This window comes from Heloderma suspectum, chromosome 4 (assembly GCF_057233095.1).
Source record: "Heloderma suspectum isolate Gila_16-S chromosome 4, 16-S_ref, whole genome shotgun sequence".
Classification (NCBI taxonomy): Eukaryota; Metazoa; Chordata; class Lepidosauria; order Squamata; family Helodermatidae; genus Heloderma; species Heloderma suspectum.
Window position 1 is genome coordinate 246479577 of NC_139461.1, and position 20390 is coordinate 246499966.

At 44.1% G+C, this 20390-nt stretch overlaps 1 pseudogene; it reads right to left on the reverse strand.

Annotated features, from left to right (window-relative positions):
- Nucleotides 1–1283: 1283 nt before the first annotated feature.
- LOC146348437 (gastricsin-like) lies at nt 1284–14534 on the reverse strand (annotated as a pseudogene).
- Nucleotides 14535–20390: the final 5856 nt, after the last annotated feature.

Consider the following 20390-nt stretch of genomic DNA (forward strand, 5'->3'; position numbering starts at 1 on the left):
AATTAACACAGCTGTTACTATTTAGCTTAAAACAGGGGTGTTGAATCTGTTTTGGTCTGAGGGCTGAATTCCATTTTGGAGAAGCTCTCCAGGGTTGCATTCCATTGGTGGGTGGGGCTAAAGGCAAAGGGGCAGGACCAAAAACACCAGCATATTTTAGCTTATGGGAGCAATCCTGTGGCCCCTAGAAATTGTCTGAGTGGCCATAGGATAGTGGGGATTCCCCCCCCCCAAAGTCAGAGACAGCGCTCCTACCTTGGAGGGGGGGAGGTTGAAGAGTCTACCCCCCTCCCCCGATCTCTCACAACCATTGCACAAAGAACTGTGCCAGCTGCCCTCTAAGGTCAGAAAAGCGACTCCAGAGATGGGGGAAAGGGGGCATTTCAGGGGGAGGGGAGGAGACCGGAGGGGCTGGGATATGAGCTATCCTGAGGCCTCTCCAGTCTCCTTCCCTCTCCTCTGAAGCACCCCAGCTAAACAGGCAAGAAAGTCCATTTAGCAAAACATGCAAGGCAGAAGATGGGGAGGTGAAGATTGGTCAGCCACTGTGTGAACAGAGTGCTGGACTAGATGGACCCTTGGTCTGATCCAGCAAGCTCTTCTTATGCTCTTATGTTGTTATTGCCTCTGCACTCCTCCTTCCCTGCGCTGATGATTGGAAGCCTCCAAAGCTCTAACTGGCAGTAACTAAGCCGCAGGACAGGCATTTCAACCTTTTAGAATTGGGGGGAAACCTGCAAAATCTGGGAAACCACCAAACAGTTGGTGGTCAGGGAAAGTGGTGGGGCCAGGGAAAGGAGTGTGGCTATCTGGGGAATGCTAGAGGGCTGGATTAGGACCCCAGGCAGGCTGGATCCCCTGAGTCTGAAGTTCTGTACCCCTGGCCTAAAGATTTAGTCAAATTCCAGGAGAGAGTGCTCTTCTTCCATGGATAGCAGAACTACTGAGCAGACTTAAGTATCTCAGGTTTTAGCCATTTATTATCCCATCTGCCATACATATCATTAGAACACCAGTCAGTGATTCAATCAAAGAAAAATAATGGCCCCCAGAGTATAGCTAGTTCAAAAAGAATGGTCCAAGATCACTTTAAAAGGAAATACATTGTAACTGAGATGGGCAGGTTTTAAATGGCTCCTTTCAGCTCAATAAGCACTTTAAAAAATGGCATTGTAACAGAGATCGAACAGCTTTTAAACTATCCCTTCCAGCTCAGGTAATAATCACACACACACACACACACACACACACAGAGAGAGAGAGAGAGAGAGAGAGAGAGAGGCCTAGGCAGCAGGAGCAAAGCGAACGCTATTGTTGATCATGTCACAGATGGAATAGTGCTGCCTGAGGAAACTATCTCCCAGGATCCAGAGAGGCTGTCCATTTGGGGAGGGCAAGTAAGTGGGCTCAGCCCCAGCTGTGCGGTAGCCATTGTTCTGTGAAGAAATCAATAGCGGAAAAGGTGAGTGGGATCCAGAAAGATGGAAGCACCGTGATTACAAAGGTAAAGATGGCACGCAAGGGAGAAATGTGTATGTGGCTGTTACCGTACCGTTAGACCCATGACTCTAGCTCTTCTCTCCTGAAAGAACACAGAAGAGTTATGATGTCCAAATCCATAATACATACCTCAAGGACATAGGCAGTGCGAGGCAGAGGGAAGGAAACTCCACTGATGGTGAAGGAGATGGTGGGGAAATTCTGAACCCTGCTGCAATCAGCTGCATACTTAAAAGAAGAATGCAGCGACTGGTTAGTCTCCTACAGGAGCAGCAGAGAGTGGGGACTGTATAGAACGGATTGTCAGGGACTGTCAGTGCTAATAATTCAGCAGGCAGCACCACCAGGGGTCTTGGTGGCTCTGGGGCTAAATAAAGCCAACCTCACCCTCTTCATTGTGTTACGCTTCTAGCTCTTTACAATCCCTAATTCCACCTACCTGTCCATACTGATTCAGCTGAGCACGCACAGCATTCAGGAATTTCTGCATGTACTGCTGGGGGAGAGTGAGGAGGGATGTTCCAGTGTCCACAATAGCCTGGCACCATGCAGTAGCTTGTCCTCCAATAGAGAACCTAAAAGAGGGACATGTTGAAATGCCAGTCATGCCCCTCATGTCTCCATGACATTCCCCATAGAAGATCAGGCCTCCATTTCACTGCCTTTCACTCTGATGCAGGAGGAATTGGGAGATGTCATATGGTTCGTCATGCCCCACAATCCTGTGAATTGATTCACTGTTGATACTTTTTAGATCCTTTTACTGCTTCTGTCCTCTGCTGCTGGTTTTACTTCGGGATTATTCTGTAGCTGTTTTAAATTTGTTTTAGATTTTACTTGGTTTCATTATATTTATATTTTTATGCTTTTAACCTTTGTTTTGTGAACTGCCCAGAGAGCTTTGGCTATTGGGCAGTATAGAAATGCAGTAAGTAAAACAAAAAACAACAACAGGAGTTCATCTCACTGCCTAACAGAAGATTGCACAGGGAGCCTGTACCATGCAACAAGAGCTAGGCTTGCAATCTGATCATACCCAATCAAGAAATGATCTACCCTGGAACATCAATGTACTTGATTGCAGTTATGCATGGCCAGTTCACACAGACTCCAGTGTAGTAATACTGAAAGCGTGGATGACATATGTGTGGTTTTAGGCACATGTCATGCACAAAGCCACACCCCACCTAAATTTTAACCCACTACAGTTTGAAGATTACCATATGGCAAATCTGGTGAACTGGCCTCCAGACTCTAGGACTACAGTATAATCTCTTGGTTTGGTGAAATCCCAAAGAAACTAATGACACAGACATTTTGAGAAATGTTGTATGAGTTTGCCTTTATGTCTGCATTCTGCCTAGATGGGACTGACTCAAATCCAAGAAGGTGTCCCTATAACAGTCTTCCCCAATCTTGAACCCTCCAGATGTGTTGAACTATAACTCTCATCATCCCAAAGCAGCATATTATGATGGGAGTTGTAGTCTAACTACAATGAAGGGGCCGCGGTGGCTGAAGGGGCCGCAGTGGCTTAGTGGTTAAGATGCTGAACTGCAGACCGGAAGGTCGGCAGGACAGCAGTTCGAGACCCGAGTGCTGCGTGACGGAGTGAGCTCCCGTCTTCAGTCCTAGCTCCTGCCAACCTAACAGTTCGAAAGCAAGAAATTGCAAGTAGATAAATAGGTACCGCCTCGGCGGGAAAGGAAACAGCGTTCCGTCCACCTCGGTGTTCAGTCATGCCGGCCACATGACCACGGAAGCGTCTTCGGACAGCGCTGGCTCTTCAGCTTAGAAACAGGGATGAGCACCGCACCCTAGAGTCGGACACGACTGGTTGGGGACACCTTTACCTTTTTTTGTAGTCTAACACATCTAGAAAGCACCAGTTTGGGGAAGGCTGTCTTGTGAGTTCAAAATCAGAGCCCTGTGCAGACATTCAGGGGAATCTTTCAACACCCTTGAATAAGGTTATCAACAGTTCAACTCACTCTTGAATACCAGTCTGCCAATTAATTTCTTGGGTGACTGGAGCCTAAATGATCTGTCCAGAATAAAGATGGGTGTCTATACCTCCAAAGACAACGTCCCCATCATACTGAGAGTTTGCTTGGCTGCCCACACAAAGAGAGGATTAGACATTCATAATTTACCAATTTTTCTGGAACCTCTAAGCGAAGCACATAGTGTAAGGAAGTGGACCTTATTTGCGATGTATAAATGTCATCCTGTTCACCTTCAAGGAAACTTAAGGATCTGAGATAAATTGGCAGTCACCCGTAGTGTTCAACAAATACGTGAAATTAATCTTTGAAGCACATCAAATGTTTAATGTCATATATCCACAAAAGTGACATCAAATACAACATTTCTTACTGTATTTATTAAGTGGTAGTTTGTTATTCAGTAGTAGGTGTTTTAGTATTATTACTTGGATAGTAACAAAACATGAAATGGTTGCTTGTTTTCTTCCTGATCATCTGAAACAAATACCAGTGGATTAAAATTCCCATTTGATAAAGTGAATCTGCCTGATTAGCACAGTCAAAATGAATTCATTTCAACCATGTATGTTCCTTTCAATTAATTCAGTTCAACTATTTCATTAATGGAACATGCTGACAAATTAAAGTCAGGCTAATTTAATTTGTTAACCAAGGGAAATAGCAGCCCTGTGCTGTGACGCACATTGCCACGGGACATAAGAAATGGCATTAGGCCTCATTTCCTTGTTCTTCCCATTGGTTCTGTTACCCTCATAACTGAATGAAAGCCCCTACACAGCTCAGTAATGTTACACAAGGGCTTTGTAGCAACTGGGGAAGGAGATAGAAAAGCAAGATTGCCAAAAGTATTCTGTGCTGCACCTTAAGGACTGCTGAAGTGATTCTGTGTTCTTAGTGCTGATGTGACCCATAATAAAGAGCACAGTGTTGGAGTAGTGGTTATTTTTTAGAGACATGTGCAGTAGGAGTTTAACTATTATGAAATACACAAACGGCTTATGATGGAAACCAACATTATCTGGCTTGCGCTTATTGTGGAATAATCTTATGTCTGCTTACATGTTAGCCTGCTAAAAAACAGTAAATCAGAAAACTGAAATGATAATGGCTTGGATCCAGACTAACAGTGTAATTCTATGCATGTCCACTCAGAAGTCAGTCCCATTGAAGTGAATGAGGTTTACTTGCAGATAAGCAAGTATAGCAGGTGTGGGGAACTTATTTTGGGTGGTGGGGTGGAAGATGTTGGGGGTGAGGCTGTGGCCCTAAACTTGGGGCCATACCTCTTGACATCAGGGGGGCCACAGCCCCTGACATCATCCAGGGCTCCACTGCAAGTTGGTTTTCTTCAGGTGGGGAAAGCCCACACACAGCAAAGCCATCTGACTGGGGCAGTGACTGGAGGAGCACTTCTCCCGTCACTGCCTTGGTCAGGGCAGCTTTGCCCACCCATGTCCTCCCCAATGGGAGGGTGTACTAAATCAAGGGAATTCGCACTTTTATCTCTGATCACTGATCAGAGACAACAGTAAGGATATTTCTCCCCACTAGCCTCCCCAATGGCCTGCTAGCCTCCATGGGAGAAGGGGCTTAGGGAGGGGGACTCTCCACAGGCCGGATTAGGCCAGATTAGGAGGTTCCCCCTGCCTGGTGTATAGGAAAGTGCCTAAGTTAATTGCACTTTCATTCCATTGAACCCAATGGGACAAGTTGGACAGGGCTAATTTAAGTCCATTGATGTCAATGAGACTAAAGCATGACTAACTTAGTCTGGATCCAATCCATTAATATTTTTGATAGGATGATGTATGAAAAACAAAGAGGGGAGAACATTAATGCTGTAAGAAAGGGAGCTTATGTTCCTTACCTGCTCAGATAGATGCTGAAAATTGGGTCCGATAGCAAGTTTTCCTCCAGCATCTTCTGTAAAGTAGTAGCAGTACCTCCAGCTGCCAGAGACAGATAGGCCATACCTAGGGTGCCGTCAAACTCAGCATAAATGAAGTTGGCGCCAGGCTCATTTTCACTCAGGCCAAACTTCTAGTTAGTGACAGCAATGCTCTAAAGCTAAAGGGGACCAAGTGAAAAGGTCCATTATCTTTATGCTCTGCTTGTGTGCTTCTAGAAGCATCTGGATGGTCACTGTTGGAAACAGGATGAGCAACTAGGACTGAAACAAATTTATTCCCAAAGATTCTCCTCAAAAGTCTTGTCTGCAAATTTTCGTGCCAAACATTTTCTATTGCTGAATACTGTCTGAATATTGAATGTGTGTTATATATATTATATATTATATATATATATATAATTTGATATTTGACAGTATTTAATCTTTGGCATGTAACTCTGTTTAGTCTTTGATAATATTTAATAGCTAATAGGCAATGGCATTAGGTTTTTGTATCTGGTAGTTGGCATGCAATGGTATTATTATCCGAGAGTATTTTATAGTTAGGAATCAATAGTATTTTGTATCTGACAGCACCTGTTAGATGGTACATAACAGTTACTGTCTGACTGCTAAAAAAAAAAAGCAGAGTTCATAATTTGTGCCTTTCAAAACTATCAAAAGATGCCAAGTAATTTAAAACATCCACAGTTTTGAGCTTTTGAAGTAAAACTTCACTGTTCAAAGTGCTGTTTATGACCTATAAATCTCTATATAGCTTGGGACCAGGCTACCTGAAAGACTACCTTCTCCCATACGAGCCTGCCTGGGGGAGGCCCTTCTGTCCGTCTCACCGCCATCAGAGGCACATTTGGTGGCGACGTAAGAGAGGGCCTTCTCGGTGGCGGCTCCCAAGCTGTGGAATTCCCTAGTGAGGGAGGCTAGGTTGGCTCCCTCTCAGCTGTCCTTCTGCCAGCAGGAAAAGACATTTTTCTTTACGCAGGCTTTTGCCATGTCAGCTGGTCTGTTGAGTTGGGTTCTTCTGTTGTTATTCTTTTATTGTTGTGTTCTGAAATTGTGTTTTAATATATTTGTTTTATGATCGTTTTAACCAGGTTTTTATTTTAAAGTTTTGTTTTTTGTTATTGTTAGCAGCCTTGAGCATCATTTTCTTGGTGGAAAGGTGGGGTATTAATTAAATCAATAAATAAATTCAAACGCAAGTTTGAGTTTGGATGTTCATATTCAAAATCTGAGTATAGAATTTGGAAAAATCAGTGAATTCCAAGTATTTGTGAACATTTGTTTCAGCTCTAGACTAGATGGGCTCTTGCCAGGGGGTCACAACCAATCATGGCTCCCTGGCACTGTTCCCAAGTGTTTAGGGTTCCACATCTGCTTATCACACTTTACGGTTTACTGTGAGAAATGGCAATGGAATGTAAGCACTTAGAGACAGAACCTCAGACAGTGTTTTGCACTGGATTTGAGCTGCACTGCACTGGATTCTGCCCACTAGCAGATTCAATTGGTTGGCATCTTTAGATTGTTCACAAGAAAAAAACACACATACAAACCCTTACCCTCATAATGTCATAGCCAAAAAATCCAGCAAGATTGCCGCTGCCATAGTCCAGGTAGAAGGTCTGACCATTGGTGGCATAGGTGCAAGACTTGTTGGGACCGAATCTTGCATGGCTAGCTGGGGGGGGGGGGGGATATAACAAAATGGCATGATTTATTTTAATGTATGTCTTCCCTCTCCCAAAGGCTCCAGGCTTAAAAGTGCATGCGACAGGCATCTCATAATATACAATAACAGTTCCCAGCCCTTTGTCAGTTTAATCTTGAACTACCCCCACCACCCCCAAATACGTTCCAAATGGCTACGGAAGCAATCCTATGGCTGCTAGTCAGTGGCTAGACGGCCATAGGATATGTGGTTTTCCAGGAACCGACCTTAGAGCCCACGCTGCAAGGTCGCTTCCTGGAGAACCAACCTTCCCTCCACTTCTGCGCTGCCTCGCAGGCAGTTTGGAACAGCCCCACGCTCCGTGCTTGGAGGAGGAGCATGGAGTGGCCAAAACAGGGTGTTCCGGGGGGGTGTTCTGGGGAGGGGAAGGTGGAAATGCCAGTACGACACATCCTATGTGTCGTCCAGCAACCTCTTCCCCAACTCCGCCCTGGCTGTCTAGCCGCAAATGCAGGGCAGGAGAAGCACAGAGGGAATGATCCCCTCCGTGTTTCTCCTGCCCTGCACTGGATAGGTAGTCGCCTCTGAGTTCAGGGGAGGCTGCCTGTCCCTGTAGGATTGCACCCTAAGTCTTTCAGTGCTTCCATAAAATAAAAAGTAAATTGTCACTGGGATAAATTTAACCCAAAGTAAAGAAACAGGAAGCCTAAGCACTCCTCCCCAGCCCCCAGCATGTGACAGAAGGTATAGCTTCATAGTAAGAGCACTCAGGTAGATACCAAGAATCCTGTCTTATTTATCTCAGACTTATTTACCCTCGCTGCTTGGAAGCCCCTGAACTCAAAGGCTTCTGAGTTTCCTATGACCTGCCAGGCTGAAGTCAGCAGGATGGGAAGAATGGTGGAGGCGATCTTCACCTTCCCATCCTCCGGTCTCCTCTGTTTTTGTTTTTCAGCCTTTCTAGCAAGGGTGCATTGGGGAGGGGGAGGGGAAGAGGCTAAATGAAGCTCAGGATAACTCATATCCTGGCCTGTCCAGTCTCCTCCCCTCACCGCCCACCGGAACACCCCCTTTACTGAGGCGCTGAGGTTGCTTTTCTGACCTCAGAGAAGCAGCCAGTGTGGTTCTTTCCACACCGGCTGCAAGGGGGAGGTGTCTGGGGTCAGATCTCCGACTCCCCATCCTGAAGTCAGAGCGCCACCTCTGGCCTCAGAGGGGTTTTACAAGCCATCCCATGGTCCATGGGATGCTCTCCCAGGGACCATAGGATTGCTCTTTTAGACACATTATAGATGAACTGTCTGAAATAGAGAATGCAGAATACAGAATTTCTGGGTTTTATTGCCAGCAGTATGCCTCAGATTAAAGAAGCCTTGCCTATCAAAAGTGACCCTTTTCTACAGTCCTCAAAGTTCTCCAAGAGTGCAAATCTCCATGCAATAAATGGGGGTGGTGCTTGGAAACCACTTTGAGAATGGTTGATGCTGGATGGATTCAGATTTGAACTTACTATGGCCAAACAGGTTTTGATGTATGCAATAGCATCTTCTAGCCCGGCCAGCACTGACATCTGTACAAACAAACACCTCCCCCTGTCTTTTTGGTGGTACAGTATCAGTCATTTGTTCCATTTTATCACCACTGATGCATTTGAATCTGTATATCAATGGAAGGCAGGACTGGAAGTTGCTCCCACATGCAGAAGTGAGAAAAAGCATCTCAGATATGGTAACTAATACAGGTCTAAATTGATTCCAGACATCTAACTTGGGGACTGCAGAGAAAGATGAAAAACAAGAACCACATGAGCTCAGGGCTAAACGCTAAACAACATGTGACATGAAGGACACAAGGGAGCCAGTGTGGTGTAGTGGCAAGAGTGTTGGACTAGGAGCTGGGAGATCCGGGTTCTAGTCCCCGCTCGGCCATGGAAGCTCACTGGGTGACTCTGGGCCAGTCACAGACTCTCAGCCCAACCCACCTCACAGGGTTGTTGTTGTGAGGATAAAATGGAGAGGAGGAGGATAATGTCAGCCGCCTTGGGTTCCTTGCAAGAGGAAAAAAGGTGGGGTATAAATGCAATCAATCAATCAATCAATCAATCAATAAATAATCCTATGCATGTTTCAACAGAAAAATGTCCTGCAACTCTCAGCATGCCCCCACTGGCAATGCTGGCTGGGGAATGCTGGGAGTTGTAGGGCTTTTTTTCTGTCTAAACATGCATAGAATTGCACCCTAAATGTGTTATTGCATTTAATATGCACATTTTAAAAAATTCAAATAGCTGCCACAGGGTGGAAGAGCAGGATTGGGATTGCAGCAGGCAGGGAGGGAGGCGGTGTTTAACCCTTTCTCCTGCCACAATCCCCACACATGTCCCCTTATCCATCCCCCAACTGTTAACCCAGGACTGGGATTGCAGCAGGCAGGGAGGCGGTGTTTAACCCTTTCTCCTGCCACAATCCCCACACATGTCCCCTTATCCATCCCCCAACTGTTAACCCAGGACTGGGATTGCAGCAGGCAGGGAGGCGGTGTTTAACCCTTTCTCCTGCCACAGTCCCCACACATGTCCCCTTATCCATCCCCCAACTGTTAATTGCCACCCTTTGCTCTCTTTTTTTAGCATTAACATTAGGCCTTTTGCTAGTAATTAAATATCCAGCAGAAAATATTAATTCATGGTATCGCTTACAATTGTATGCGCAATATAAACGAGGGAAGGAAGTCACATTATAAAGGCTGCTATTCAGATTTACAATCACAGCGCTAATTTGCATGTTAATGCTAATCCTGCATTTTCAGCAACTGATTATAACCTTTCAGAAGGGATCCCTGTACTGACTATAGAAAGGACCACTACTGCTCCTGGGGAACAACACTCTAGTAGAATGCAACCATGGTGCCTAATTAAGGAAAGTCTAAACAGCAGTTTCAGGTGGACTCATTCAGCACATCCGATCCCTGCCAGAAAAGGGGACCTGCAGCGGTGGTGCAGTCTATATGGGAAATGCAGATCTCTTATCATGCAGAACATCTGCTCTACATTAGGCCCATTTTCCAGCACTTCTGGTTTGGCAATAAAGCAGAGAACATGGAGTGTAGCTCTGATAAGATGTGTCCTAAGATATATTGCATAGCATCAGCAAGTGTAGGAGTCTAGAAAAAGCCTGCAGTTGGCTTCATGGCTGATGAAAATTCAGTTCCTTTGCAGCATCGGGTTTTTGGAGCTGCATCTCCAATTCATCTTATCACAGCAGGCTCAAGTGTGGTTTCTGACTTTATAACCTGTACAAACAGTTGAGAACTTTTTACTTACTGCAAGCCTGGCTCTTGTGGTACATAGATGGAACCCACACAGGGCTGGCCTCAGGGGTGGGTGAGCTAGGTGGACATCCAGGGTGCCGAGCTGAGGCGGGCGCCAAGCTGAGGGAAGGGGGGCACCAAGCTGAGCTGAGGGGGTATCAAGCTGAGCTCAGTGGCTGTGTTTTTTAATGCACTGTCTGCAGGGAGCTAGGGTGGCAAAAAGCAAGTGTCTGTAACCTTTCTTTCAAAGGCTCTACAGGTTATTTGGGTACTAACTACCAAAATGATCTTCCTTCAATTAGCTTTGTCAGTTTCCACTTGGATGTTTTCTTCACTAGGTAAAAATCAGTGGAACACAACTTTATTCTGAGGCAACACAAGCACTTAGCATTTCAAATACTGTAAACTCTATTAGCACTATATAAATAATAATAAAATAAAGCCATAAGCTGTAAGAGGTCAGCTGGAGACATTTTTTAATCAATAACTTTTCTTTATTGTTTTTAAAGATAAAAATAATGGATATTTTAAAATAAAGAATGCTTATCAAAAGATAGGAACTGCTACAAACGAACAAAAATTATAAATAAAAGCTGTGATAGTTCTGCTGTGTTGAGCACTGCCACTGCTCAGAATGTGGCTTTTCAAACTTTGACTTGTGCAAACTATAGCACAGTGACTGAGAGATCAAGGTTTTGAGCAATGTCATCTCAATGGACATCACACTTTCACCAGGCCCCATAAATCCTCTGTGTGGCCCTGCAAAACTGACTATGGGTAGGGTGAGGAGAGCACCAAAGGCCCTCCTCATCCAGGGTGCTATTTTTTTATCCTAGGGCTGGCCTTGTACCCACAGGTTGGAAGAGCCAGTGTTGAACAGCACCAGGAAATTTTGAAGTGGAATTCCAAGTCTGATTTCTCCATAGGATGATGTCTAGAAAAAGGATCACAATGTAAATTCAAGAAGAATGGTTGCATGGATTTAGCTCTGTAACTCCCATGCAGTAAGTACCTCTGTGACCTGATTTGCACATGATGCTAACCCATGGTTTACCTGTGATTTGTTGTCTTACTGAGGGTTTGCCTGGCAGATGATAGAACAAACTGTCCTGGTTCATACATCACAATGGCAATTCATAGGCTGGTTGTTTAACCCAGGAGTTGAGGGGATAAGAGGAGCACCAGAAGCTGTGCACTCATCATTTTCACTTTTAATTAACAACCTAGGAATACCCCAATCCTGGGTTAAAAACCTAGAGTTATCCCAACAACAAACCAAAGGGCAAGTTATTTGGCATATAGAAGGGGAAGAAATGGAAGCTGTGACAGATTTTATTTTCTTGGGCTCCAACATCACCGCAGATGGTGAATGTAGCCATGAAATTAAAAGACGCTTGCTCCTTGGGAGGAAAGCTATGGCAAACCTAGACAGCATAGTAAGAAGCAGAGACATCACCTTGCCGGCAAAGGTTCGTATAATCGAAGCTATGGTTTTCCCAGTAGTAATGTATGGCTGTGAGAGCTGGACTATAAGGAAGGCTGAGCGCCGAAGAATTGATGCTTTCGAACTGTGGTGCTGGAGAAGACTCTTACGAGTCCCCTGGACTGCAAGGAGGTCCAATCAGTCCATCCTAAAGGAAATCAACCCTGATTGCTCATTGGAAGGACAGATACTGAAGCTGAAGCTCAAATATTTTGGCCACATAACGCGAAGAGAGAACTCTCTGGAAAAGACCCTGATGCTGGGAAAGACTGAAGGCAAAAGGAGAAGGGGACGGCAGAGGATGAGATGGCTAGATAGCATCACCGAAGCAATGAATATGGACTTGAACACGGTCCGGGAGAGAGCGCAGGACAGGAAGGCCTGGCGTGCTATGGTCCATGGGGTCACGAAGAGTCGGACACGACTGAACGACTGAACAACAGAGAAAGGAGAGAAGTGATGGTGGCAGTAGGTACTCCAGTGGCCTAGCAGTGTGCATCCTTACACCAAGGATCGGGCTGGAACTACCAGTCCCATCATCCCCACTCTGGAGGTCTGACTCCCTAGAAGAAATTATGCACATTTTCACACCTGGGATGATGACTCTGGGAATCCTCCAGCACCATCGTAGTGTGAAAACCTATGCTGCTGCTGGGCCTCCAGCGGGCCCACTGCTATCTCTGCTGTTCCCGCTGCCTTCCCCCAGTCCCAAGATAAGTTCTTCAGGTTGGAGCAGGGGATGTTGTCAGCAATGGAAGTGGCAGCAGGGGGCACTTTGAGCATCCACAAGCCTTTTGTGAGCGCTCAAGGTGAGCACTCAGAAAAATCTCGAAATGTTTGTGGCTGAAACAGGCTCTCACAAAAGCTCAGTGCTTTTCAGGTTGAAACTAGGGCGAGATACTCCAAGAAGTACTAAAAGAAACAATTCATTCGAAGTGGTTCCTTGGTCTAATGGTCATACGTTGTGGTGAGGGAAATGCAACCTTGGTAGAGAGAGCATAATTGATATACAAACAAGAAAATCAGGAAGGGAAGAGAGCCTCACATCCAGATATGTCATTGGCTCAAACGCAACATTGTACTCACTGAAGTGGTACTTTCTGCCTGAGTCAAATGCATGATGCTTCAGGAAATCTTCCAGCAAACCTTTCTCCTTCATCACTTCTCAGATAGACTTGCCCTTCTTCAGGTGGACTCTGCATGGAATTAAAAAGCAAAGGTTAAGTAATAAATAGGATGACAGTTTTCATTCAAACATCCCTCCATTAATATCCCAGGTGGTGCTGGGAGATTCCTTTTTGATGCTGTGCCCATTGGCCTGTGGTTTCCATCATGGTTCTATCTTTTTAGCTATTTAACATATACATGAAACCACTGCGAGACATTCTCTAGAGTTTGGGGGTTCGGTGCCACCAGCCCGGTGATGACACCCAACTCTATCTCTCCTTTCCATCCAAATCCAAGGAATCTGTTCTAGTTCTAAACTGGTGTTTGATGTCAGTAATGGACTGGATGAGGACAAAGAAATTGAAGCTTAATCCAGACAAGAGTGGCTTGTGGTTTTAAGTGTTCATATTTTATATTGTTTTATGCCGCACTTTGCGGTTTTAATTTTTATGAACCGCCCAGAGAGCTTCGGCTATTAGGCGGTATTGAAATGAAATGAATAAACAAACAAACAAATAAGGCAGAGGTGTTCCTGGTGAGTCAAGTGGAGATCAGGGAATAAGGACTCCCTTATTCCCTGATCTGCCAGGTTACACTCCCCTTGAAAACTCAGGCTCACAGTTTATGTGTACTCCTGGACTCAGCCCTGAACTTCGATGCCCAGGTTTTGGCAATGTCCAGGAGTGTGTTAGCACAGCTAAGGCTAGTACACCAACTGCTCCTGTTCCTAGATATGTTTGATCTGGCCATGGTCACGCATGCCTTAGTTATGTCCTGACTGGACCACTGTAATGCACTCTACATGTGGCTGCCTTTGAAAACTGTTCAGAAACTTCAGCTGGTCCAGAATGCTGTGGCCAGACTGTTGACTGGGGCTGGTGACAGGGAGCACATGACTCCCCTGCTACAAGAGCTTCACTGGCTACTGATCTGTTTCTGGGCACAGTTCAAAGTTCTGACTGTGACTTATAAAGACTTATATGGCTTGGGACCAGACTAACCGGAAAGACCACCTTCACCCGTATGAGCCTGCTTGGGTAAGATCTTGGGGAGAGGCCCTTCTTTCAGTACTGCCACCTTCAGAGGTGCATTGGCAACCCAAGAGAGGGCCTTCTCGGTAGGCGGTAGCTGCTGCCAGTCTGTGGAATTCCCTGTTGAAGGAGGCTAGGTTGGCTCCCACTCTGCTGTCCTTCTGTCAGCAAACAACTATCTCTTTATTCAAGTGGGTCTTTGGCATGTAAGCAGGTCTCTTAGTGCTGTTTTTTGTCTGTTTTTAGTCTGTTATTGTTGTGTTTTTATTTGTGCTTTTCATGTATTTGTTTTATTACTGTTTTAATCAAATTTTTATTCATCTGTGGTTGTGAGCCACCTAGAGTGCCATTTTCTTGGTAGAAAGGTAGAGTACAAATCAAATAAATAAATGAACACTCGCCTCAGTAGCCCCTCTGGCAACTGTAAGCAAGCCAACACCAGGATCACCCACTTCATGATGCTTGATTCCTCCCACTCTCAACACCTGAAGAGCTTTGTGGACTCCCACAGAAACAAGCCTAAAGACTCAAGTCTTGAGCCCTTGCTTTTATACTTTGGATACTGGGCCCTCATTGATTTCCTTTGCCATTGCCTATAGCCATGCATTCAGCCACTCTCAACACCCTTACCTATGTTAAGAAATGTTTTATCATTTCACTGACCTTCCATTAAAAGCAACCCTCATGTATATAAAGTGTTTAAGATTTGATAAGGAAAAATAAATGTGCTGATAGAACAAGGGGTTATCAGAAATGAGAAAGACATGGTCACTGTTCATTACCTCCACAAAGTTAAATACTCTCCCCACCTCCCATACACTTTCTGAAAACTAAATGAGTTATGTCCACAAGCTCTGTTAAAGCAGGGTTTTCATGATACTGCTGATATTGCTTTCACCAGGGAGGAAAGTAAGCAGTGGGATCCCTCAGTGAGTTACATTTGGGCTGAAGCTATCAAAGTTATTAATAAATGATCTGGAGTCAGGAGTGGGCAATGAGGCAGCCAAGTTTATGCATAACACCAAATTATTCAGGATGGTGAAATTCAAAGCAGACTGTGAACAGCTCCAGAAAGACCTTCCAAATGGATGGGCAAAGTGTCAAATGAGATTCAGTGTAAAGTACATGGAAAGTAAGAGACATTAGGGGCGAACAGATACTCATAGAAACTTAGATACCAGTGGAGGCTGGTGGCTCTGATTTCGGGGAGGCTGTGATTACATTCTGGGTTTCATTCAGAACCAGCCAGAACTCCAAAGGAACTATCCAAAGTGCTGAACCCTATTCCCAAAATAGGTTCAGCACCTTGGGTAGCTCCTTTGGAGTTCTGGCTGGTTCTGACTGAAACCCAGAATGGATTTGTAGCCCCACCGAAATTGGAGCCACCAGCCTCCACTGATTGTGACTATCCATTAAAGAGACCCTGGGGTCGAGATAGGCAGCTCTCAAAAAACATCAATTCATTTTCCAGCAAACTCAGTGAAAAAAGCAAACCATGTTAGGAATAATTAGGAAATGTAGCATCATCATAATGCCTTATATATAGTTTTGGTGTGGCTGCATTTGAACCTGCCCATGTGTTAAGATCATCTTCAGAGGTCCAGTTACAAGGCTGCCACTTTGTAGGCATTAGAAAGAGCCAATCATGGCTCCCTGGCACTAGAAAGAGGGCCTTCTCTCTGGTGGTCCTTACTTTATGGAATTCCATCCCAAGAGATATACCACTGCTAAGAGGGCTTTACAAATGTACTTGGTTTTTTCTGACTTTTAATTGAAAAGGTTTTATTGTACTTGCTGCTCTACTTTACTGTATTGTATTTTAACTGGCTAAGTTTAAAATTCTTTAAATTTAAAGTGTTCTTATAATTTGTCGATATTGAATTTTATTGTTTCATGTTGTAAGATGCCGTAGGAAGACTACAATCTTGGAAGGCAGCTAAGAAATATACTAAATAAATCAGTGAATTTGGAATACAGTTTTGGTGGCCAGTGTCTCAGGGCTTCTCCACACTAGGCTTTTTATCCCACAACTTTACTGGGGCTTCTGCTTCTGGATTCTTTGCAGGATTATGATGGGCTCCTTCACATGCACTTCCTCTTTTTTTTTTTTTTCCTTCCGGGGATTGCCTTTATCTGCAAGTTCTATATCTTTCATTATACAGTCACTAGATGGTGCTGCTGTTATAGCACAACTCCCTCTTTACATGGACAAATTCAAATTGCGTTTTTTTATTAGCTCATTATTTCCGTTTCAAATAAAGCTGTGGAAATGGTGGGAAAGCATGAGAGGCCCTGGAGGGTGACGATGCTGTGTAAAGGACCTGCAAACTTCTGTGAATAACAAATCTCTATTGCAGGATAAAGGCCCCATGTGGATAAGCCCTCAAAAAGAATATTATAGCACTGGAAAATGTACAGGAGAGAGCAACCAAAGTGATCCACGGGTTGAAGCACCCTCGTTATGGAGGAAGACAAAAGCATTAGTGTTTTAATTTAATGAACAGATGATTAAGGAGGGAGTATGATTGAGGTTTATACAATTTTGAATGGTATGGAGAGAGCAGACAGAAATATTTTGTCCCTTTCTCATCATACCGGACCTTGGGGCTGATCAGCAATAAGTTCAGAACTGATCAGTAGTATGTTCAGGACAGAAAAAAGGAAGTGCTATTTCACACAACATATATAGGGGGGGTTCGCTTATCTGCTTGAAAGAATGTGTGCTATGGATCATAAGGCCACCGGGATCCACCCCCAACGTGCACAACAGCCATGCCCCTGCAGCATCTGCACATTTGGCCAGCATGTGAAAGAGCTCTATCCACATACTGATGTATGCACGTAGAGCTCTTTCATGTGAGGAGGGATCTTGGTTCGTTGTCCCTGCTGCTCCAACCATGCTCCAAAGGAGATCTCCAACCATGCAGCTGTATGTGCATAGTATGTACATGTGTGTGTACATCAGTATGTGCATATTTCACTTGCCAGCAGAATGCACAGGTGGTGGGGGAGGGTGTCTGTGGCTGCTGCTCATGTCAGGGGCAGGGGCAGGGCTAGCCCACAGGGCCCCACAACCTCCCTCAGATATTCTTTCAACACATGGGGGCACTGTCTGACCCCCATGACCTAAGTTGGAATGAAGGTTTCCACTCACATGGAGAAGCTCTAAACACTCCCTTTCACACATCAGCTGAATGTGTGGGTGGTAGGAGGCACCGACACAGCCCTGTGCGCCCCCCCATTCTTTCAACATGTGTGGGGTGGTGTCTGAACCCCCCCTTTCTATAGTTGACATGGAATTCATTGCTATAAGATGTAATGATATGAAGCTGGGTACTAGTTTAAATGGTCTTTAAAAGGCTTAAACAAATTCATGAGCCATAGGTCTACCAAAAGCTATTAGCCCTGGTAACCAATAGCCAATAGTAATAATAGTAAAAATTGTTTTATTTATAAATGTACAATCCTGGCATCCTGGGAGCAAATTTGCCCTTCTTCTCTAGGCATCAGCCACTTAAACACCTACCTGAGGCTCCACCCCATTTATTATTGTTAGAAAGGAAGAACGTGTCCAAAAAAGGACAAAACCTTCCTGAAAAAAAGTATTTCGTCTGTCAAAACTCCAGATGTACTCCTTTTAAAAATGAATGTTGGACTCTAATGAAGTAACAAGACATTGGTCTCTGTATCACTGCCACTGTCCTTTCATCCCCCTGAAGGAACCATACCATGCAGGAAGCACCACTAGAAGACCTTCATAAAAATTAGATTGACTGGCACCATTTATAGGGTTATATAGTATCAGTTTGGAAAACTATCCTTATCAATTCAATGTCACACAGAATAAAGGGACAGATAAAAATACGTCATTCGAAGTGAGCAATGAAAGCTATTGGTCAACAGCTTAATAAACAGTGGAAAGGGCTTGCTGTGGATTTTCAAAGAAATAAGGCAGAAGCTTTTAAGGACCAATGGGGAGAAAACCCCTCCAGTGCATGGGAGTTTTACCAGGTAACTTGTCAAATATATTGAGCCTGCACGTCTCTGGGTACAGGAAAGAGCCAATGTTCCATTGCATCCATTGCATCATTTTTATTTCGTTTCCCTAAAGGTCATTCTTTACCCATTCAGGATTTCTCTTTTTTCCATGAGTGGAACCAATGTTGAAGAAATGGATTGTGTGCTAGCTCTGAAAGTGGGGAGCAACAGCCCAAATCCTTGTACGTAGGACACTAACTTCATGCCACGGGCAAGTCGTTCATATAGTTAAAGAGATAAAGACTTGTAAAACATTTCATACACTGAAAAGGGCTGCAAATTTAGTTAAGGCTGATCTGATTGATTAACCTCCATTTGTTATTTTCTTTTTATCTGTAATCTCATATTAACAAGTCCATAGCACTTACTACTAAAGTGCTACAGACCTCCAAGGTAGAGTAAATTCAGAAGCGTATTTATTTGTTTGTTTGATTGATTATTTATCTGGAGTATTTTTATGCTGCTCCTCGGTCAAAAAGTCTCCCAGAGCAGCTTACATATAATCAATTAAACAAGTCAGTCCCTTCCTGCAGGATTACAGTCTAAAAAGACACAACACACAAGGGAAAAGGAATGAGGAGGGAAGATGGAAAAAAAAAATTATTTTAGCAGGGCTGGTGGAATGGCCATGCTTTCCCTCCCATCTCCTTTTGCACAGCTTCAACCTATAGGTCAACTGCACATTTAGGCTGCAATCCTAGACCCATTTACCTGGGAGTAAGTCTCACTGAATTAAACTGCGCTTTCTTCTGAATATACATGCATAGGATTGCACTGTTAATGGCTGAAGAAGAAACATTGTCTTCATCAGCAATGTACAGTAGCTTTTGTTTATTTTAAGTTATCTCATTTCCCATGAGTGTATGCATATTTAATAGATAGATAGATTGACTGATTAATGAATTAACTGGCAGATGAACAATTAGCTAGATTTCTTTAATAGATTGACAGCCCTAACATATATATTTAAAGCCTTTAGCAAATTAGTTATGCTTTACTTGAAATGAGTAGGGATTGATTCAGTGAATGCTACTATAACCCCAGTGGTCCCATGGGTCATAGTATCCTGACATGCAGATTGCTTTCTGTTTCCCCAATCTGGGAGTAACATCAGGGAAGTAGGAACTACATCTTAATTGACCAGGGGTCTTATTTTCCTCAGTCCCTTGAATGAACCAGTATGAACACCACCAGCAGTAGCATTTTATCCACTTTTCCTGGTCTAGATATTTCATAAGCTACTTTTTACTAAATAAGTTGTAAGATTTGGCTGACCATAATCATATTATAGCAGAATAAAAGGTCAGCTTCCAGTAGGCAAAAGCACAATAGATCAATGCTTTACCTTCTTCCATCTGATGAGTAAATATACCCAATATTTTAAACCATTGCTTTATTTAACTTTTGTTAATCTTAGAGCGACATTTGATAGGTAGAGAACGTCTGTGGTCTATTGTACTAAAACCAGTAGAAGAAGACGATGATGATGATTAAAAACTGTGTACACTAATACAGATTAAAGAGTCTGAGTGGGTGTAAATAATGACATGTCTAAGAAAACCTCAACTGCTGGAGGAGTGATACAAAGCTATACGGTAGTGGCCTTCATCTTCAACTTCTATAAATAATGTGGATTAAGAATATTCTCACTTATTTTTTCTCTCCACCAGCTGTAAGGAATTACAAGCTAAGACATCAATTTTGTTCCATGCAGAAGATATTATGCTCATATCAGTAACTCAGGTAGGACTGAAACACCTTTTTAAAAGGCTCAGATGATATTGGAAGAACAAACAGTAGGAGCTTGAGTGAGAAGTGGTGTCAGCTGAGGACCAGTGTTAAGAGTTTGGGAGATGTTGTGTGTAAACAGGGTGGTTAAAGGTAAAGGTAAAGGTGTCCCCAACCAGGCGTGTCCGACTCTAGGGTGCGGTGCTCATCCCCGTTTCTAAGCCGAAGAGCCAGCGCTGTCCGAAGACGCTTCCGTGGTCATGTGGCCGGCGTGACTGAACACCGAGGTGCATGGAACGCTGTTCCGAGGTGCACGGAACAGGGTGGAGGGTGCCCCTATTAGGTAGGTTGAGGCAGAGGGAGGTACGATGTTGTGGGGTTAATATTCCAGTTGAGGAGAAGGGAGATCAAACATCTTATGGCTTGGCTAGATACTGGAGTCTCCAGCTGTTGAGGAATGCCTGTTAAAATCTCTACATGTAGCTGAAATGGACAAGGTTACAGAAGGTATTCAAAGAAGTACTGGAAGACAACTAATGTTGCAGAT